The sequence below is a fragment of the Ornithodoros turicata genome, chromosome 6 (genome assembly GCF_037126465.1).
Source record: "Ornithodoros turicata isolate Travis chromosome 6, ASM3712646v1, whole genome shotgun sequence".
Taxonomy (NCBI): Eukaryota; Metazoa; Arthropoda; class Arachnida; order Ixodida; family Argasidae; genus Ornithodoros; species Ornithodoros turicata.
The window spans coordinates 10,262,437-10,284,926 of NC_088206.1; the positions used below are offsets into that span (position 1 = coordinate 10,262,437).

At 45.8% G+C, this 22,490-nt stretch overlaps 2 protein-coding genes across 2 annotated transcripts in view; one reads left to right on the top strand and one right to left on the bottom strand.

Annotated features, from left to right (window-relative positions):
- The window catches only part of LOC135399034 (uncharacterized), a 291,504-nt gene that overhangs the window by 83,529 nt on the left and 185,485 nt on the right, over nt 1-22,490 (bottom strand). The gene's annotated exons all lie outside the window — the stretch shown is intronic.
- LOC135399033 (sushi, von Willebrand factor type A, EGF and pentraxin domain-containing protein 1-like) overlaps nt 1-22,490 on the top strand; it is a 155,344-nt gene that overhangs the window by 30,804 nt on the left and 102,050 nt on the right. The gene's annotated exons all lie outside the window — the stretch shown is intronic.

Sequence of the window (22,490 nt, forward strand, 5' to 3'; positions counted from 1 at the left end):
TCGTCCTGTCCACTTCGTGTGGCGTCCGCGTCTTTGCCCCAAACTGAAGGTCAGGGTCAAAATAGGGTCATGTCTTGTCCTCAGGATCATGTCCCCAAACTGAGGGTCCTGACCTCTACAAGTAACACTGTTCTCACTATTAGAACAACGTACATCAGGTTTTGAATTCACCCAGGTCCATCCTGCCGAAGTTCCTATAGGCAACCACATTTATCTTACGGGAGAGCCACAAGGGGTGCCAGGAGGGAATTACAGATGTTGTGTAACTGTACCCTCCGAATATACCATTCCAAACGCTCCCCTGGATATACAAAGGTTGCAAGACGCAACACGCTCACAATAACCTGCGACAAAACAGTCGCCTTGTATCGGCACACGATATGCTTGGAGGTCTACGCGTCTCGCGTCCGCCTTGTAACCGTGTTCGTTCAATCCGAGTTCGTTCAATCAGAGTGCAGAAGATAGGGCAAGGTGGGGCAAGATGAGACACGGGGAAAGACGCGACGTTTTTTGCTCGACGCCGCCTGACCAGAGACTCGTTGCTCCATACGCTTGAAACTTTACTCATAGATGGCTCTGCATGTCTGCCTTATTGCACGTGAGAATTGTCCGGATTGGTGTTTGTGTTCAAGGGGAAAAAGATCGGTTACTTTTGCCTGGAATGTAGAAACCCGGAAAAAATGCGCGATTTTCTGTTGTCCTTTTTCTTGTCATCTGTGAAGCAGCGATTCGCAAGCTTATTCTGTCAATGTACGTCCACATCCTATATCTTTATACATTCATCTAGATATATGCAAAATATGAGCACTCTTGGTTATTCGTTGTTGAACAGAAAAAATAATGCATCCGATGAAATCCAGTGGGCAAGACACGATAATCTAATGTAATTTAAACTTAATGCAATTTAAATTTAATGTAATTTTAGAAACTGATAAGTCAACCATAAGGTGGCTTTATGCTTGTTCCTCAGAGATTTCTTTTTTGCATGTTAACTAGGATTTTTCCATCAAGGTTTCCTGTTTCCTAGGATATTTCCAGACAAAGCAGAAGCGCATTCAAAAAGCGAGCGACCAGTCACACATCAGACTGGCAGTGCTTTATTTGCCAAGAATGGTGTAGCAAAATAGCATTGGATTCTGTGTGGTTTTATTGCACATCATGTGGGCAGTGTGCTCAAGGGGGTTGCGTAGGGGCCTACGGACTTTACTTTGTGTACTTAGATTGCGAAAAACTCATTTACCCATATAGCTCATAATCACGGCGTGTCTCATCTTGCCCTGACGGCTGGAGCAAGACGAGACAATCTGCATTTTTGAATTTCTTGTTCTGTGCTTATTTTAGACCGGCTTCGTCCGTTCTGCATTTACATGTCCGAAGCTCTAGACCCCTGAGAATATGCCTATGCCTTTTTTTTTAAAAAACACGAAAAATAAAAATTTCATACTCATATGCAAATTTCTGTCTCATCTTGCCCCACCTTACCCTACGTGACTATATACCCGTTCGGTTCGTGCTGATATCTCCGGACACTCAGAACATGTTATACACACTGGTGTTGAGTGTAGAAGCGTTGCTCGGTAAGTACACAGGCGCCGTACGCTAATGAGGATGCTAAGAGGGGCCCCTTACTCAAGGCATGTCCTCACGTGATTAGAACCTGATGCTGCTCGAAACGAAACAAAAACCTGGCTTAAAAGCCGCACCTCTTCTTGAGGAGACAAAAGCAAGAAGCCTGAGACCGGACGAAGGAATTCTGCTTGGTCACTCTAGCGGAACCAAGCTGCTTCTCATACAAAGAGGAGAGCACTATACTTCCATCTCCAACCTTGAACGGCCGCCTTTCCTTTTCGTAATGAGATATTCGCAATCCCCTGCTCCAGATATCGACATCACGCTGCATTGTTCCGGCAGAAATGTCGCTGCCATCTCTATGCACAAGATGGGGTTGGCTGCAGGTCGGCGGCACATTTGGCCTGTGGACGGCCTGTGGACAGATTCCGTGTAACCTCATCCACTGTGCCTGGTCATCCAATGTCAACACATCCATACACCGACACGTGTATCCCAATCTGCCTCTGCAAAAGGTGTGCTGTCTCTGCAATAAGGTATCTTCAAAAGTTACGTAATCGTAACTCCATAAAATGACAAGATAATTAGGCAGTGAAATGATAATTATGATAATTGGGACAAATTTACACGTAAGGATGAAGGCATTGAAATGCCCGATTCATAACCTATTGCAAGCAGTGCACTTTTCCCATCCTGCTGTCTTCAATAGAAGATTGTCTCTTCATGCAGTCTTTCACAGAAATAATTTCCATGTGGTTTTACAAGTATCACCCTTCATGAACCAGGTATTTCAGTGCCTGGTTCATAAAGTGTTTTCATAGTGTGTTTCTAGAAGTACGATGGGCGTTTCCGTTTCATCGGTACCGAGGTGTTTTCTGTGGCGGTGAGGCGGTATATACGAGGGGTGTTCAAGTCAAACCGGGACTTTCTGTCTCCTGAGTGTACAAATGGCTCGCGCATGTGGTATTACACGGAATAAGGACCGGCTATCGTTCGTTTAATCAATCAATACTAATCAATTTATATAATCTCACGTCATCGCGTGCTCAGCATGGACGCCAGACACTACAAAGCGTCGGCATAGCTCGCTGTGAAGTCGGTGCAGGAAGTATGGTCCCCTGAGAAGAATGCCGCTACATGGCAGGCAGATCGCTCGTTAGGCTCGTTAGACGCATATATCGTGAAAGAGGGGTTATTCTAGGACGCTCACAGATGAAGAAGTCGTGTTCTCACGAAAACGAGCACAAGAAAGGAAGAAAGGAAAATGAAGATATATTTTTGGTAGCGCTTCCTTTGGTTCGGTAATGCTTACGAAGTCTCCCTTTAAATGGAGACTTCGCAAGGATTCGAGAAAAACAAAACAAAAAACGGTGAGCATCATACCAAACAGGAAGCACCCCCTCAATACCGAATACAATATGCGCACGCATTTTGCGCCTGTAATTAATTCGTAAATGATGGCAATAGCAAACCGAAACCGTGCTCTATTCGTCCGGAGGAGGATACCGTGACGTCACCTTGCATTGTCGTCTGCTTCGAACCTGCATTCTCCCTTGCCGGATGCCGGGTGATCTCAGGAATGTGTTGCTTTCAGTGCCCTCTCGCGTCACAGAGGCGAAGCGCTTGCTTCGTAATAAACTCGTTCGAATAAAACTGCGCAGTTTTGGAACGCGATATTTCGTACACATGTTCCTGACATCCTAAAGGTTACGAATATGCCGCAACCTTTGTGGTGATCTCGTTCCGGAGTCCCGCTTTAATAGCGAAATCTGACGGCAAGGTAACAAACACAGGAAGTAAGCAAGCTTTGTTTCTTGAAAAGCTAGACGAAGAAACTAAATAAGTAAGCGAAGAAACGGAAGCGAAAAGAAGGACAGCGACTCTGCTAAGAGGAAACGCCAATTCGAACAGCCCACAAACGAGCACTTAGCGGGACCCCACCCTGTCATTACGGCACATATTCCTGCTGCTGAAGCATGGTCAGAATGACTGACATCGCGACTTAATAATAAGCGGGTTTCTCACGACGACATTGCTCCCTTTTTTTTTGTGCGCTCTAGCCTTCACTTTCTGTTCCGCAACATCAGTCCGTCAATCAGCCAGCGGTATATATTCTTCACACCGCCGTATGGGGAGAAGTGTCACTATCGGTCACTATCTCAGATTCCTTGGGAAACTAACGAAAACAGCCGTCGACTATAAGTAACCATCGGAAGTTGAGGAGAGTTAAGGAGGGGAATCAAAACACGCGACACAGCGGCAGCGGACCTTTCCTTTTTACCTGCCTCTTTTTTTTTCGCAATAAACATATCTCTCCCCCCCCCCCCCCCACCCAGCGACATAACTATATTTGCGTGGGAAAAATTAGTAATTTGTTTGTTTGTTTGTTTCTAAGGAAGGGGGGAAAGATGAGAAATTGAACTCGTCTCCCGACTTGTTCTTCTACTCCTAACATAAATTCTCACCCCCCCACCTCCCACCCCTATAAAATACTTCTCAGGTGTTCTACTCGCAAGTTCGCTATTCACAATTCACTTCGTACCTTTCAATTGATTATGCGGCATACCAGTCTAAAATATAATAAACTTTCGATTGAACCGCCGCAGGAAAATAAACACGAAGAGAAATTTGCATTACCGTAAGTTCGTTATGATGTATGTGTCTGTGGTGGTGCTGTAGTTCCATCCGTTTCCACACAATGTGCGAGAGATTTCGATCACACGCGATAACCATGGATTAAAACGGCTGGTTTCCGCCTACAAGCTCGAAATTCTGTTGTAATAAAGTTGACTTGACACATCTCTATTCTTTCTCATTCGTTCCAGTTACATACCGCCAAATCTAGCGGATTTGGGCACGCGCTGGTCAACGTTCTATGGTCAACAAGCGACAAATGTCTACGGGGAGTAGATACAAGATATACAAGATTTTATGGCCGCGACATAGCTTTTTTGTCGCTTGAGACCGGGTGCCGCCGCCGAATTTTTTTACACACCGAAAATTGCAAAAAACAAAAACAAACAAACAAACAAAAAGTACTATGATGTGCTCAAGATAGTGGTGAGAATAATGGATTTTACCCCCTGAGGGAAAACCCTGTTTTACTAGACTCCTATCGTACAGATCATGTTAAATTATTCCTCGATGAGGCATTTTCGGGTTGTAGCGCGTAAACGAACACAGTTATTTATTTATTTATTTATTTTGGTTATACGTTGAGGGACCACAAGGGTCATTACACAACGGGGGGCACGACATAGGTGTACTGAGTTCCCTTGCACCCGAGTACCGAGTACCCTTGTCGGCAAAGTGCCGTCTGCTTATATGTTGCCCCTGTTTCGCGATAAAATTTATATCGAAGAAACCGTTCACTGACGAAGTAAGAACAGTTCAAGAACCGTTAAAGACGGAGTCATGGCGCGCTCTAATGTGGTCACTATTGTTGCCGTTATGTGCTCACACGAACTCCTATGCCTGGAAGCATTAATAGCGAGCGTTAGGGCAACTGATAAACAGTACAACAGTGCTGAAAGAGGCTCTTCACTTCAAAAGAGAAAAAAGCAACGGCACGGCAAGTAATTAATCATTCTTCCATAAACCTTTCAGAACGTATAAGTGGGTTTAAGCGTATTCCAAGTGTGCATGGACGCAGCTGATAAGCACAGAGGAAAAAAAATAGAAAAGAGAAGAAAGAGAAACTATACGAATGGAAGAAAAGATAGGTTGGTTTCTTCCTCATCTTCCTGATTGTGAGGCTGATAACCGTACGCTGGGGTTTTAATTGCTGTGTGAAAAATAAGTCAGTTACCAGAAGCGCTCGCATTGCTAAGTCATCTCGTTTTCTTTACGACAAGCCCTTCAACGTCCATGGAACTCCCCATACATTTTTAAAATCGTGTAGCGCCGCGACGAACTGTTCAACTTAATTTCAGTTCTCTTTAGTGCTTAGTTGGGCTACATTTCCTGTTCGTGCCTTAGAAGCTTTTCCACGACAATCCAGAATATGACAAAAAAAAAAAAGAAAAAGAGAAAAAGCAATCTGCTTCGTCCGCATTTTTAATTACCCATATGATAAAGATACCGCGAATGAGAATTCTAATCCCGTTCTTATTTTTTTTATTTCTTTAGATAAACGATACCACCCCATTAAGCACAATAAAAATAAAAGAGATACATGAACAATATTTCATGTACTCTGAACCATCTACCTCCTGCACGATTTGTTGTTTCAAGTCAAGCTTCTCGGTTTCAGGCCGGGTCCAAGGCGTAACATAGCCACGTAACACATAATTGGTAACGTAACATAATTCGTAACGTAACACATAAGGTGCACGACCACCTTAACGTGCTACCTCCTCCTTATGTGACGCGAAAGTAACATAAAATTAATTCATAGTTTTCCGAAGTACGACACCATAAGGTGAGCAACATTCCTCCTAAAACGTCGATTTCCACCCCCTTACCGCAGCTGCTGGCATCTTCTTCCACCTTCCAACGTGGGGCGGACAGCGGAGAGCGGAGACGGGGAAGGTGCGCGCATCTTTGCTAAAGAGATGATTTATAATACGAAATAAAAATAAGTATCAATTTTAGTACATAGTGGCGCTCTGAGGGTACAAGTTCACGCTCGCCTTGCGATGTTTTAGCGTGCTTAAACTACCCCACTCTTCACTGTCCACGATGAGAAATGGGCTAATGCGGCACTTTCAATCGTAGTTCGCCACGACGCTACACATCAGAGATCGCGTTACACATTTTTCTCGATGCCATTAGGTTTTCCTATGGCGAAGACATTTTTTTGCTTTTCCTCCCTTTTTTTGGAGACAGGTGCTCCTACTGGAATTCCTAAGTGGGACACCTTGACAAGACCTTTCGTTCCTCGAACGCGACCGGATCTTTTCCGTTGGTTTTCTTAGACTCTACACGCGCTTCGAACATACAGGTGTCTTGTTGCGGGGTCTAAAATTATCACTGATCTCGCGCTGAAAATAGAACCTTTTCTTCGCTAGTCGCTACATGTCACCGAGACAGTGTGGGTGTACGTAATGGGAGAGTTGAAGTGGGAAGTGCAAGAAAGAGCAGCAAGCGTACTTAGGAAGTATGTTGACGCCGGTAGAAGATAACGTGCCTATTGAACTGTTTTCAAGAACATCTTTCAGTTCTTTGCAGCAGGGTCTCACGCGCAAAACCTGCTTTTCGTGTGTTAATTTATAACTAGAACTAGGTTCTGCGTCATTTCAGTCTCGTGTAGCTGACACTTATCATGTACAGTACTTCTGGCGTTACGGTTTGATGTCGGATGAAATTAACTAAATTAATAATGCGGTCAATTAATTTATCCAATGAAATAATCACATTCATTTAATCAAAGTCTTTTTTTATTAATGACATTAATTAATGAAAAAAATAAAGTAAACTCTACGCTCACCACCTCGTGTCCCTCTCCAACAACAACTTTATTTTGATCGGCTCATGATTGGGGGTGATTCACCGCCAGAAGCGATACTTCACCTCATTACTCCTAGTAATTTGGTGAAAATATAATGACGAAACTCGCTGTGAGGACCGAAGTTATACACTGTCCAGAAACAACAACAACATCAACAATAAATGAAGAAGTGATGATGACATGGGATGTTTCCCCGTGGTAGCCACAGGACCCTACCCCACTTCACAGTGGTCAATATGAGAGGAGGAATTATGATGAAAGTGAAGCGACGGCAGACTGTCGGAGTTCTGTTTAGAGCTCTTCGAGGAGTCCAGTGTCTTGCATGAAAGCAACAAGGGAGCGAAAACCCTTGCACTGATGCGCAAGGGAGCTCCATTGGCCAAGTACTGACAAGCTGAATGGTCTATGGTCAAGGAGTTCAAGTTGGCGTCGAAGCACCCGGCGTTCACTCACACGTGTACCGGTCACAGTCGTCCATGATATGGAGGATCGTAGCTGGGGTGTGGCAAGCTAGGCACAGCGCCGTGTTACTGTAACCCAGCTTAACCCAGAACGCAGGGGTGAAGGAGACGTTGAGTCGTAGACGCCGCAGGAGAGTCGTAAAGCTGCGAGGGAAGCCACCTGGCATCCTAAATGATAATGACGGGTCCACTGCATGGAGGAGCGACAATTGAGTGATGTCATGGAGCCATTGCTGGCGTGCCAAGGGTGACACCAACGCAGACAAGTAGAAGCGCCAACCTCCGCTGTCCAGAAAGCTTAGTAGGCTAGGTAGAGAAACAAAGGAATTCGTACAGGCATATGCCGTATCAATTTCTCGCTTGCGCATGGATCTTCTTCTATGTGTGCGCACCGAAAGTGAAAAGAGAAATCAGCGCTTTGGTATAGTAAAGCTCTGAGCAGTGCCAGTTTTACCTTTGACTCCGCAGAAGCTTGCGCTTCTTCACAGGGCGGCCTTACGTCAGGAGTCATAATAAGTCAAGGACTCATTATGACCCCAGCAGCGCCCTCGGAGATTCCCACCATCACGATCACGTTCAGCATCGCCATCGCCACTTCCATAATTCCCGTCATCTCTCATCGTCATTACTCATCATTGTCACCACTCATATTAGACCCCTAGCTATGGGGTAGCGTTCCACTCTTAGAGTGGAAAACCTCCCCACTTCATCATCACAATATATATGTTGTTGTTGTTGCGCTTCTTCAACACCCGAATGTGCTTCTTGCATTTGATTTTGATTCGATTTTAATCCCATTTACAAAACCACACTTCAAAAGACGTAAAGGGAAAATGGAGGAAGCAGAGGCAGGTGTCCTTCGGAGATATTGACACAATGCATTCACAGTCTGGGGAGGCCTGATGAATCCCAGAGCTGCTGCTGCTGCTGCTGATGCTGCTGATGATGATGAATCTCAAGCCAGGGTGAGATCTGAGATCCGTCGCAGTTAGAACAACCTTGGCAGATCATTTTGGTAATTCAATGCAACGATGCCCGATATTTATAGCTCCCAATTATTATCATTGTCATTATTATTACTATTAAGCGTCAGAATTCTTAGGGCTTGAGCGGGCCGCTACTGTTACTTCGTAACTTGCCAAAGGTGCAATAAACGAATTGAATTAAATTATTTCGTAGCTTAATTATTTTGATATGGTCTTGCTCTTGTTCTCGGGTGTACTCCTTGCTCACCCAAGCGCATTACGGCAAATGAGAACCAAAATTATTCCACAAAACACAGTCAAACGACAACATTGACCTTTCCTATCTTTTCGATCTTCATCCTGCAACCAGTGAACCAGCACATTCCGTTCGTATAACCCTACCATCCACTATCTAATCTCATCATCCGAAACGACGGTAACTAGTCGTCTCGCACCACATGTCGCGGCTTTATCGCGCTTTTATTCCCCTCGATCGCGCTACGTAGGCAGGGACGGCGACCTTTAGAAAATCGGTCGACCGTCAAGGGACCACCGGTTTCTGCCGATGGAGATCGTCGGCAAACATCGTTGTGGCCCCGTCGGACTCGGTCAAAGGACAGCCAGGTTGGAAAGGGTCATCTCGGCATTTGCGAGTCACACCGGGAGGAACCGGTCCTCGTACTAAAATGATGAAGGATTTCGAAGTTCCCTTCCCCTTCCCTTTCCCTTCTTCCTTCCTCTCGCAGGAAGGAAGAAAGACTTCCGTGTTTTCGTTGCGTTGGATTCTATATCTGGATGAATGGCGCAGTAATAGTAGAGTGGCTGTGTTCCACCTGAGCGGCACGTCAGGTGATGTCTGAAGAGTTTTATGTCTGGACCACGACCTACTAGATTATAACGACCATGTCACAATTCGCAAACCCTATGAGGAGCCTGTCCGCACGATCCGCCAGGGGCGCTACTGACGCGCCTTGGCGCACTGGCGCCACGATTGGACGATGGAAATTTGAATTCTGAACTCGCAGAAGCGTATGTACGACTACCGTAGCAGACGACAGCGATAGCGCCTATGAAAACGCGTAGAAGGATGGTGATAATCAACCTCAGAATGAAACATCTGTGGAAGTCCACCGCTTGTACAGAAATACTAAGGTAAGCTGAAGTACAAAGTATTGTAGAAGTTGAGGAAGCAATAACTGGGACGATCAGAAGCGCCACCGCTGCCTTCCAAAAATGCGGCGCATGGAAGGGGCGCGCCTGACATGGTCGTTATAATCTAGTAGGTCGTGGTCTGGACACGTTATCTCCATGGCGGCTGCTAAACGTAGAATACGTAGGCTTCTCTCGTTTTTCAAACTATATCATTCTAAGTCCCCTTGGAATGAACGGCCTCGTCCATTTCTCATCAAGGCGTCTTGATCTCTCTTACAAATTACAGTTTAAACTCAGATTTAGTGTTGAGGCTCACAAATACAAAGTTATGTGAGAATGGAATTGTCGTGTTGAAGTTGTGCTAACCAATTCGAACAATTTGCACGTTATGTGCAAAGAAATGTTTTCTTGACTGCTGCTCCCCTTATATGATATGTCCTTATGAGGAGGTAGAATAAATGGAATGAGGTGAAATTACCTGAGAAGCCGAATTACCCTGTATAAACGGTAATTTGGCGTTTCGGACAAACAGATATCGAAGTGGGGCAGGTTGCAATAAAAATAAGACGAATAATATGAATTATTCGTCCACTGCTAGTCGGTCTGCTTGCAAGACTGTTGCACAGAAATTACAGGGATTACAAGTTTGTGCGAGTGGTTCGGATTTAGAACTCTGCTTAATATCATATTCTATGCTTCGCAGATGTAGCCCCCATAAAAAAATATCATCGCAATACAACAACAACTACAGAAACAATATTGACAACAACAACAGTATTCTTCATCTGCCAGTGGGTTGTTGACAGCGATGTCTGCGGCAAAGGAGAGAAGCTTTTAGAAGTGAAAACGTCACCAATACGGATGCATATTTTCATTTCAGTCTGAAACATTGTTAATGTCACTCTCTGTCTCTCTCTTGTATTTTCTCTTTCTAATGTGTTCACGAAACGGATAAAATGTACAAGTGTGATTTTTTTTTCCTACGATACCGGCGAAGGGACAACGAAACACCTCGATTTCCAAGGCAGGGTTGATCGGGCATGTCACTCAGATGTGACACACTCAATCGCAAGCGGATGTGTGCATCAATAAGAAATAAAAGAAGCAGACCTCAGGAGGGCATTGGTTCATTGATTAGCTTAACCTGGGCCGCTCTGACAGCATTTTCAGTCGCTATTAAATTTAGACAGGAGGAATAGACAAGCTGCCGGGCACACGAAATGAAAGGAACACAATGAAAGCACTAAGGTGCCAAGGAGGTGCAGAACAGCTTGGGGGCAAAGAGAACAAAAAGAGGTAAAAGTGGTTAAAAGTGTCGGCTAACGTTTCGAGCACTTGCTCTTCATCGGAACCTGGGAGGAAAATGAATACGGGGAGGCAAGGATGCCAAACATGCCAACCAGCCACTAGGTGGCCCCGTGCAAGAGGGACGGCATGTGTTGCACACTTTGATTAAAAATCGAAAACAGGTGTTTAAACGATAGACTTATTTTTGGTTTTTCCAATGAAGAGCAAGTGCTCGAAACGTTAACCGACAATTTTAACCACTTCCCCCCTTTTTTTTGCCCCCAAGCTGTTCTCACCCTCTTTGGTACCTTAGTCCTTTCGTTGTGTTCCTTTAAAGCTACCCAGACAGTCCTTTTCGCAAAACACTCAATATACAGAAGCATACAAGCACCGACAGCATACAAGCAAGCATTGGCATAACGCTAACGTAGCTGTAGCGGCCTTGCAGCCAGGGGCGGATGCAGACCATCACTTGGGGGGGCGGGGCGGTTTCTTTGTCTAAGCGCATAGTGTTGGAGGGGAATAAGGAAGTTCAATGTATAAACTAAAGTTCTGGGGGGGGGGTGATCGCCCCCCCCCCCGGAACCGCCACAGGTCCCAGCGCAGACTCGCCACTCATCCCCAAATCGAATATTGGAAAGTTAATCAGGTGCAAGTAAACACTGTTAATTTGTCATGTGACGATTTTTTATTATTCTATTATTTTTTTTCGTCAACATCAACATCAACTGTTAACCAGTAACTGTAATTAATAAAATTGTAATTAATAATAAATAAAACTGGAGCCGTGCAGTATTGGGAAGTAATTTAGCTACAACTAATCACTTTCTGAGCAATTAACTACTAACCGCAATTAAAAACTATTTGTCAGAACTGTTAGTCAGAACTACCAGTCAGCGAGAGAGTGAACGAAGATGCGACTAGTAGATCTGAAATTAGAAATGCAAGGAGCAAATTCTCAAGTAACCGTATCTAGTTGTTACTTTATAAATTCCCTCTGCTTCTCCCTAAGTTCAGAAACTAGTCGCATCTTCGTTCATCTACCTCTCGCCGACTGGTATTCAACATGAAAGTTGCTCTCTGACAAATAGTTTTTAATTGCGGTTAGTAGTTAATTGCTCAGAAAGGCTGCCCAAGACTGCCCAGCTCCACCTATATTGTTACCGATTAAAGATGACGAGGGGTTTGGGATGGGTTTGTGCGCGAGGGTATGCGTGGGTAGGTTTTTCGGTTCAATAAACACGCGATCCCTGGGCGTTCGTTCTTCAACACTTGAGTCACCTAGACCCTGTCACGTGGTCACGGTGTGACCTGGGGTATACTTATAAACGGCACCCTTTGAGTGATATTTTCGCCTGAGCTGAGTCCCCGTGACCTGGACTTCAGCCGTGTATAGAGAGTGCCGCAGGCTATTGTGAAAAGTCCCTCCTTATGTCAGAGTGGACCAGCAGCCTAGAACGGCCGGGCACTGGAATATTAAAAGCGATTCAGTTTGGCCATACAAGCGTGTACAATGGGAGGCGTGGAGGCCCTTTGTTGCTTCCTGCCGACGTCAATAGTGGGACTGTGACAGCCTCGTTCCGCGCGTTGTAGTTGTGCGATGCTTCGCGATATATGTGTATGTGTATTTCCTGTTCATTTCTTTGGGCCTGTTTTCTTCCTTCCCTCGCAGAACTTAACGCTGGCTTGACAGCTGTTATATGTACTCAGACATCCGTTTAATTAATTGTCTGACAACCTTTGTTGACAAAGACTGTGTGGGGTTCACTAGAGGAATTACAATTAAAGCGGCGAAACATTTTTTTATCATAATTTTTCGCAAGAGGTAGGATTAAATTAGTTTAACGGTGACGTGGATGCTGTTTTTCAGTACTGCGACGTTGACGTACTCGCTATACTGCAGCTAATTATACATCAGTATAAGAGGGCACAGATTAAAGCGCAGTCCCTCGGTTAATTAACTAAATCAAGAGGCGATACAGAAATTTCGAGTGCGCCTTAAAAAGCTACACGGGCCTGCTTTTCAATTAGTGCGCAGAGCATAAAGTGGCAGTGGCATCAGCATTCGATATCGGTCAGCTAGAGTGACGACGTACAACTTTTTAATTAACTTACCAGTGGTTTCGTCGAAAGATCCCATGAAACGTTAAATACTATACTAACGACACCAGATACATGATGATGCTCGTGACATGGTTACCAAGCTCTGGGCATGTAACGTTGTGCTAGGGGTTATTCTCTTCTTCCTTTCTTTCCTTTCGTTTTGTTTCTTTTTCTCTTTCCTTTCCCTTTCTTTTTGTTTCTTGTTTTCTTGCTTTTTGTTTTTCTTTCCTTCCTTTTTTTTTTTGATTCCCCCGTGTTTCTTTTTTCTTTCCTTCCTTTGTTTCGATTCCCCCTCTTTCTTTTTCCTTCCTTTTCTTTTTCGTTTTCCCCTTCCCCTTTTTCCTTTTTTTTCGGAATAGCAAGCCGGCGCTTTGCATGGCTAACCTTTTCTTTTTTTCTTAATAAACATATTCCCCCCCCCCCCCCTCTGGGCTGGGCTCACAATAACAACAACAACAGATAAATTAACGATGATGAATGGGGAAATTCGACACATGAGCTGCGGCCCACTACCCCAAGGCGTAATGGAGGGAATGAACAAAATCTGAAATATGCACGCAAAAAAAAAAAAAAAAAAGAAAGTCCTGCAAATTGTGGAACAGGTCATAGGCTATAAAGCCCATGACCTGTTCCACAATTTCACATTCTCTCACTTTGTTGCCTGGCGGTTTTGATACGCAGAACATCAGAGCTAAAACAAACCACGAGACATACCACGAGAAAAACGTAAGACTTGATGATGATGATGATGATTGAAAGAAAAAAAAAAAAGAAAAAGAAAACGTAAGACTTGAATTTCGCCACACACATTCACTTTCCAAACGTTGCTCCCACATATTTTGTTACGTATTATGTAGCACAAAAATGAGAGAAAAAAGAAAGAAGAAGAAGAAGAAAAAGCAAGGGAAAAAAAGAGGAGGAACTAGTACGGTCCGTCAAGACGACTGCATGCACGCTTGATTACCCAAGTCCGGCATGGGTTACCCAGGCAGCTATAGGATCACACTGTCCATGCCGGAGCTCGGTCATTCGTCCCCATTTAATGTTCGTAGCACGTTTGCTCTAGAATACGTACTGGAGTTGGCTATGCCTGTGGCCGGCCTAGACACAAAAAACTTCGAGTATTTGTTTATTTCTTCATTTGTTTCAAATAGATTATAGATTCTGTTCTCATTATGCGCATAATATTCCACGTGAGGTCTTGCGTAACACGCTGCACCGAACGTAGACCAACCAACAGGAGACCCAGCAAGTGCTCTTCTGAGGAAGCTAAGGAATGTACCAATCAAACGTCACACGCAATTTCAGATGCTTCTTCGTTCCTGTGCTTTACAGAAGTGATTACTTATCGCTGCATACTTGCGCAGGGACAATTGCGTGTCAAAAAAGAAAAGACAGAAAAAAAATCAGTGCACGTGCATGGTGTTGGATGTAGGAATTTCTGACGCCCTACGAAGGGAAGAAAGGATTGTGTGTAATTGGATCCAGGAATTTCGTTCTGCGGGTATTGCCTAATACTCCTCGTGGTAAGCTGCGGCAACCGGATAACGCAGTGCCGCTGTCTGAGCTCCCACACAAACACAAGCTGTTTACATACTGGTGCAGTGCAACATATTGCTCCGGGGTACCCGCTAGCAAAGCTTTTATTTGTTGTAAGGCAGCTCTGCAATCTATCTTCGTCGCGCGTTGCTTTGCGTAACTGAGTGCGTTGTTGACTTGGGAAGTGGAATAACAAAAGTGAAGTTTCTGTAACTGTAACTTAGAAGCGGAATCTTTCGAAGTGATCGATGGGTGGTGATCACTTGCATAAATGCCTTAAAAGGTACAGAAATGAAAGACGACAAACTTCGAGAAGAAAAAAGTGTAGGAGTTGTCCCTCTGTTGCCTAGATTTTTGGCGTAGAATTTGACTTTTTATTTTTTCTTTGGGGGGGGGGGGGGGGAGGGGGGCGTTTAATTTAAATTAGTTACCGAGTCATGCTTGTTCAATAAAATTACATGGTGATAATTCTCCGTTTTATTAAAAACTGATCAGAAAACAACGAAATTAAAAACTGAACAAATTTAATTAATTTAACCTTAGATCAAACCTGAACGCCCAAACGCCACATGAAGTTTCTTACCTGTCAGCCACAGAGCAAATTATACAAGAAAAAAAAAAGATAAAATACAAAAAAAAAACTCAATCAAGGTGATAAGCTCCTATGCTTCGTATGTTGTCCCAGGCAGCACAATGTACTGAAAGTCGAGTGCAATAGGGGTGGACGGGTAGGTGGAAGACCTTGAACAGACTCTTGAAACTAAGGAACATTGATAAGACACATACCGACAACCCCTATTGCACTCGACTTTCAGTACATTGTGCTGCTTGGAGTCCATTCTGTTCCTTTATTATTATTTTTTGCACATTTTTCAATATCCAGAATCCGCGAATAAAACTGCGGCGACATAACGTCCCACGGCCGCCCTCTCCTAACAACGCGATCTCGCGGAATAGAAAGATATGCAGCGCCCGTGTGATGCTTGCAAGTAGAAAGACAACAGCTCCGGTAACTGAATAAGAAAAGGGGACCCGGAATGCCGGGACAAGGCTCTTTTATGGCATCTCTTTACGAGGTTCGTCGAATTCCGGGCTCCGGTCTGAAAAAATAGGGCTTCTTGATCTACGAATGATATCCCTCGTCAGCGTAGAGTATCAACATTTACGGCTTCCTTCTTTGGAATCGTTTGGGCTCCGGCGGAATACCAGTTGAATGAGATGATTGCGGCACGTGTGATCCGCTAAAGGCGATGCGGATTCTTTATGTGAACGGTCGGCTTTGTTCTCTTGTTCAGCCTTCTACGTTCCTGCTTCGTTTTTTTGTCGTCCGTGTGATTTATTATTTTGCTCCGAGGAGACGTAACAAGGTTTCTTTCCGCAGTATTCAAGGAAAAGCAGGCAGCCGCGATTCGTGAGTATAGGGTGCTGTCTGCAATATTCGGTGACGTGTCCGAAGGTTAGTGTGCCGTTTCGCTGTAAATGCTAAAAGAGCAAGGTTAAAACACTTAGTGCACTCATATCAATAGTATAGCCCCGCGATACACAATGCGCTTCAGGTTTTCAGTGGATGACTAGCGCAGGCTTTCAGAAATTCAGAAGGTGCACTGCTCGATATATGCTGTCCTAACTCCTAACCCATTACATGTTGGATAATATAAGAGAGAAGGAATGAATGGACCACGCACGCAATCATGAACGTGAGGTGTACACTGTAAGCATGCGGCACCCAGCGGATATAAAAGCCGCTCTACGTGCATAATGGCTGCCAACTGAAACACTTCAGTTCAGTCGACATTTTTTTTTTAATTCCGTGTAAGCGCCGCGAAGCAACTGTGGCCATGAGCGCGTACAGATGTGGAAAGATTGCGAGAGGACAGCAGGAAGGAGTGGGGGACAGGGGGGTTCAGTCGACGAGCCCAGTAGGGGTAACGGTTATATTATAACGGTTATACCGGTGGTGGTGGTGGTGGTGGTGGTGGTGGTGGTGGTGGTGGTGAAAGTGCTCGCCGTTGTCGGCCTCACAGAGGTGGGCAACGTCACGACTGACACCTTGGGTTACGAGCGTCCTGGGCCGACTTCTAAAGGAACTGTGCGACCCTGATGACGCCAAGACATGTGTCCTTGATCTCCGTGAAAGAAGGTACTGGACCTGCTGCTTTTGCGCCTGTGGAATTCTATGTAACACTGTTAGGCTGCTCGGCTGTGTTATCCGGTCTTCGGCAGTGCAAAATAGGGGCATATTTCGCCAAATAGGAGCTAAGAGAGCACTCGGTATCGGTTTATCTTTGGTTTCCAAGGGGACGCATTCAGATATGTCGTGTCGAGTTATGGGATGCCGTGGTGGTGAAGCGGTGGTAGTGGTGACGAAAGGGCTCGCCGAAGCAGACCTAGAAGGCGCATAATTCTGACCAGTTGAAAATGGCCTTTGCTTTCTGGCCAATGACTATCTGTCGTGTCACAGCATATTCCAGTTGTAGCATTGGTCGATGAACACTGATGGTTATTTTTAGAAGTCACCCACCTCATCATCAGCCTCCCGGTCTTTATTTGTGCTGACTTCAATGCCGCAAATGTATTTCTAACAGGACCGACTATTCAAAGCAACAAAAGGGCAAAAACAATTGAAGAACCGATGCATCAGGAAGGAACTAAACGAGAACCAAAGACAAAAGACGCCGAGCCTACAGAGCCTGTAAAGACTATACAGGAAGCCCAGTGCAGTCTCTCAAGTGGAACATCGTTATTCAAAAAAAAAAAAAAACTTTTACCGCACACGAGTACGAGGCGGCCAAGATGCGGACGTGCTCTTTTTCCGGCACTTTCCGCGGATGAAGAAAAACGGACATTGAACCGCCTACGCTTTAACTTTCGCTTCGTCCCTTTCAAACAGCACAAAACAAAGCCAACCGGCATCGTCTATATACCTCTCTTGAAGAATGCGTGACGTGACACTTTCATTCTTCCCAACGTGAACTATATCCGCAACGAATTGCTATGCGAGACTGTGAAGCTATAGCCAACCAAAAAAAGGGAACTCAGGAGTTTGAGAACAAATCATGAAGACTTTTGTTGCGGAACGCTGGCCTCCGATAAGGACTTTCTACGCTGTTATCTCGAAACGGAAATGCGTCGCTTTTTTTTTTCGTTCGACGTCTTGTTGTCTAAAGCGGCGCATTGTAGACCGCGGAAGTTCATTAGTTCGAAGTGCGAGCCGTGAATTCAGTGTGCTTCGTTATAACGAGGCTCGCCTCTGAAAGGAGTGACAGGACTTTCTCATTTCTTTACCAAATGTGCTCTACCTGCTCTGACTGAAAGACGCTGCAGGTTCAACGTACACATCTAACTGGATGCTACAGGTTTTTATAAAGTATAGCTTAGCTACAAAAAACAAAAAACAAAACAGCAACAACAAACAACAACAGCGAATTTAATTCGGTGATAACGAGTGGAGTGGGTTGTTTTCTCGCTAGCTTCGCGACAATGAGTGTAGTTACCATATGATTGATTGATTGATTGATTGATTTAAAAAAAAAACATCACTAATCGGTTGATGTGGTTGGTTGTGCAACTGTTCTTGGCTGACAGGATCTGCTCGATCTTCGATGTTGTACGGGGTCGACCTCGAGCTATACGCTTCCAGGTACCTCCGTCGTTCCCTCGACAAGCAGCTTGTACCCCGCATAGGCTCCGGCTGAATGTCCCGTGCGGCGGTCGGTTGCTCTACAAACTGGCCCCGTCGCCATCTCCATACTCCAGTGAGTGCGATGTTGTCGAGGACACAGAGCGCATCCCCCTAAGGTGCTCCGAATAGGCCGACAGTCGCAGGACACCAGAAGCAAGTCTTGGCTGAGGCGAAGGAGACGCGAGCCCACGTCCTACGCGACATGGAGACCCTGCGCGCATGTGCGCGGTACCGCACACGACATGCTGCCCACTACCTACGGGACATTCATCTACTGTATGAAAGCTCAGGTTTCAGGGCTGCTGTTTGCAGACTGGCACAGTCTCTTCCGCCTCCTCCGTCGCGCCTGCTGTACGCTCCACCTTTGTGGACCCTCGAGCTGCCTCCGACGGACCTGCATATTCCCGACATGTCTCGCAAAAACGACACTCCTGTCCTCGCTGCGCGCCAGTTTGCTCTTGACCATTTGAACTCTGTCCACGGTCAGCGTAAAGGAATTTTCACAGATGGCTCGGTTGTGTACGGCGCGTCGTCTGCAGCTTTATACATACCTCACAGCGATACTACGCAGACTTTCAAGCTGCCGCATGAAACTTCATCCACCGAAGCGGAACTGACAGCCATCTATGAAGCGCTCAACGCCATATCCGGTTCACAGGCCGACTCGCGGTCCATCTTCACGGACAGCAAGTCAGCATTGGAGACCTTGGCGTCGTACCGGTGCAGTGCTATTTGCGATCTCCGCACGCTTGTAATCGCCAGATACAACGAGCTCTTGGCTTCCGGCCACAGCGTACGGCTCCAGTGGGTACCCAGTCACGTCGGGTTGCCCGGAAATACCCGTGCCGACATTGCTGCGAAACGTGCCCACACCACGGCTGCCTTGAGTCTCAGCATCCCGCTTTCAATGTCTGCCTGCCTGCTCCAAATACGTCGCTTGCGCTCTCGCTGTGTCCAAGGTTTCACAGAACGTGCCATCTCGCCCAATACATTTCTGCACTCCATCGACCCAAAAATGCAATACGTCCCTCCCCCAAACATCACGAGGAGGGAGGCGTCCGTTATCCACCGTCTTCGGTTAAGCGTGGCTCGAACGCCAACACGGCTCTTCCAACTCTACACGCTTGACACCCCTACATGTGCAGCCTGCTCTACCGAGGGCAACACTTCCCACCTACTCCTCCACTGTCGCCTGTTCGCCGCTCCCCGTGCCACTCTGATGGAGCGGCTAGCTGCCCTAGGGCTCAGGGAGGTCACGCTGGCAACGCTACTGGGCCCTCTGCAACGCCCCATTCAGTGGCGCGTCGGAAGGGAACTCGTACGCTTCCTAACCGACACAGGGCTCGCGCTGAGCCTGTGACTGCGCCTCTTCTTTCGCTCTTTCCGATTTGTCTTTCTTTTTTTTCCTTTTCTCCCTTTTCCTTTTTGTAAGCGGGAATAGCAAGTCGGCTGCTGGAGCCAGGCTAACCTTTCCCCTCTTTCCTGTTTTTTTGTTTTGTTTTGCAATAAACCTATATCCCCCCCCCAGTAGCAAGTCCGGCTCGCCTGGACGCCCGGCCATTTGAGCTGGTGAAGCGCCTGGGTCCTCAGCCATTCAATCATCAAGCGGCTGCATTGAAAGCGCTCCTACGTTTCCTTGAAGAAACGCATGTGACTGACATTCTGTGACACTTCCTGGTCCCTCGTTTGTGCGTGTAGTGTTCCCACTAGTTCTGGATGTTTGTCTCCCGCCCCCAACTACTGGGTTTTCTCCCGTTTTTTTCCCCAACTAACCGCTTTGTCGTGACTTAAATCCCCATTTTTTTTCTTTTTCTTCCTATATCACACCACCTCACATATTTCGTTGATGTTCACTTCGCAAGTGAATCTCCTCGCCAGACACATATTAAATTAACAAAAAGTGAGCAATCTCCACTAAGCTGACCTACAGAGGAGGGACCCGACAACGACTGTAGTTTATCGCTCTGAATAAGGAGGTCAGTCAATAATGTCACGATATAAATACCCGCCATTTCGCGTGCGAAAAACAACAGAAAATTACTCGCAAATTGCGTGACAACTTTGCGGCGTCAGACATCGCGTACGAAAAACACGGTTCCGGTAACCATCGTCAGCACACACTCCTGTCTTCTTACGTCACCTCGCCGACTGAGCACAACAACCTTCCTCCTAAAGACCGTACAGAGAAGGTCACCACACTCGAAGGACAACGTATACAGTCATTCACGCAGCGGCATTAGAAAGGGAGCCTCTTCGTCTCACCACAATATTCGTGCAAAGGCTAAGGTTCTTAAACGACGGAACGCAGCTATTACTCGGCACAACCCTTATCATGCTACAGGGTAGGATGCCGTGCATTGTCTAGCGACGTAATTACCGTCGAAGGCCTTGTGCGGACTTGACTCATTGTGTGTACGGTGTACGGTTCTGTCGTGGGGACCATCAACGCCTCAACTGCGCATGTGCATCCAGAAGAACGTACCTGAGAAGCTAGCTTGTAATGAAGTATGGTGCCTTATTATGAATGTTGGCGACGCTGATGGTATGAAATGATTGGAGTACCGTTCTATTCCAAGGTCACTATCTTTGTCGCGGTTCGCAAAAATAGTGTCCTTGTAGCGTCCGCATAAATTGTGTTTTGTATTTCTTTATACATAGTTGTATTGTTATATTTGTATAGATTGCAATAGTGATGCCTGGTGGGATGACTGCTGGACACAATAAGCATATTACGGCGTCTCTAATTAACGCACTGTGAGATGGCATTCTACATTTGATCCCAGCTTCCCGCAAGGCAACTTAATAATATGTTGTAAGCTAACGTGCTAGTAAATCACGAACATACACATTACGACAACGTGGCTGTGTACGCCTCGTTACGCCTGTATACGCCTCGCCTGTACAGTACGCCTCCGCCACACGACGTACTTTGCTCTCCCCGACGAACTCATGCACCCTCTACGCATCTCCACCCTTCATCCTGTATCCTCCGTCCGTCTTTCTTTCTTTCTTTGTACTTTTTTTTGCTATAGTCGTGACGACGCCCACTTCTGTGTGGCCAATAACAGCGAGCCGACCCTGCCATTACCCCCCCCCCCCCCCCGAAAACACTCGTCTGAGACGGCGTACTTAGACCACATTTACATGCTTTCAAATCGGACACGTAAAATATCCAGGAACTATTTATAGCACTTGCCATCGGCAAGCAGGCGTGATGATCGATACCTTCCTGCGTGACGCAGGTAAGGCTCAGACGCCAATGTCCTAACCAGTCCCGCCTAGTCAGCCGTCTACGCTAATGCGCGCAATTAACACCGACACTATACGGAGTGACGCAAAGTCAGACACGCGCGTCCCTCGGCGACGCGATGACGGCGAAGGATTTTCTCTCGTTCGCCCTCTTCCACACATCCCCTAGAGGCCGCTACATACCCGCCGCAATCATGTTTCCAATGTGAACAACTACGATGACATCGATTAAAACGGGAGTAACTCTGCACGAACTGCCCACATAATCTTAAAGAAACGCTATAAAAAACAGATAAGCAAACTAGGCGGGGGCAAGCTTCATACAGGGACAAATAGAACACATACAGCCTCCAAGTGTGATTCACGAAAACGTGAATGAAAAAGGCAGCGAAAAAGCCCCTGGCGCTGACACTTATTGGCTTTTCGTGAATTACTTGTTGGCTGCGTATAAAAGATATTCGACTTTCGTTCATGACTTCGGTTTGAAGGTGCCCACACTCCTTAAGAAAAAGGGTGTACAGTAACTCCTTTTTGGGGAGTACACCCTTGCCACATATATCAGTCCCTTTGGAGTGTACAATTACTCTCCATTGGGGAGTTAAAGTGTCAAAAAGTGTGTAAAGTGTGTGTTAAAGTGTGTGTAAAGTGTGAGGAGACTCCTTTTTGAGGGTAATTATACTCCGCAAAAGGGAGTGATTATGTGGCAAGGAAAAGTGGTTGAAATACACCCTTTTTTTAAGAGTGCAAGATAAAATAGATAACTTCGGAAGTTTGAACTTACTCATTTTCAAAGTGTTCCTCAGCATGGATATGAATGAACAGTCAGAAACCCAATATTAATTATCCCATAACACGCAATGACCAAGCATATCAATCATTTTGCGAAGGCATACCAACACGGACACGCGGAGAAGCGAAAAGGACACCAAGCGACAAAAGATTACACAGTCGTTTATCTTCTTTCGTTCTGCGCGTAACTTAACCTTACCTTGGACACATGGAAGCATATCGTAAGTATAAGAAAACGTATTTAC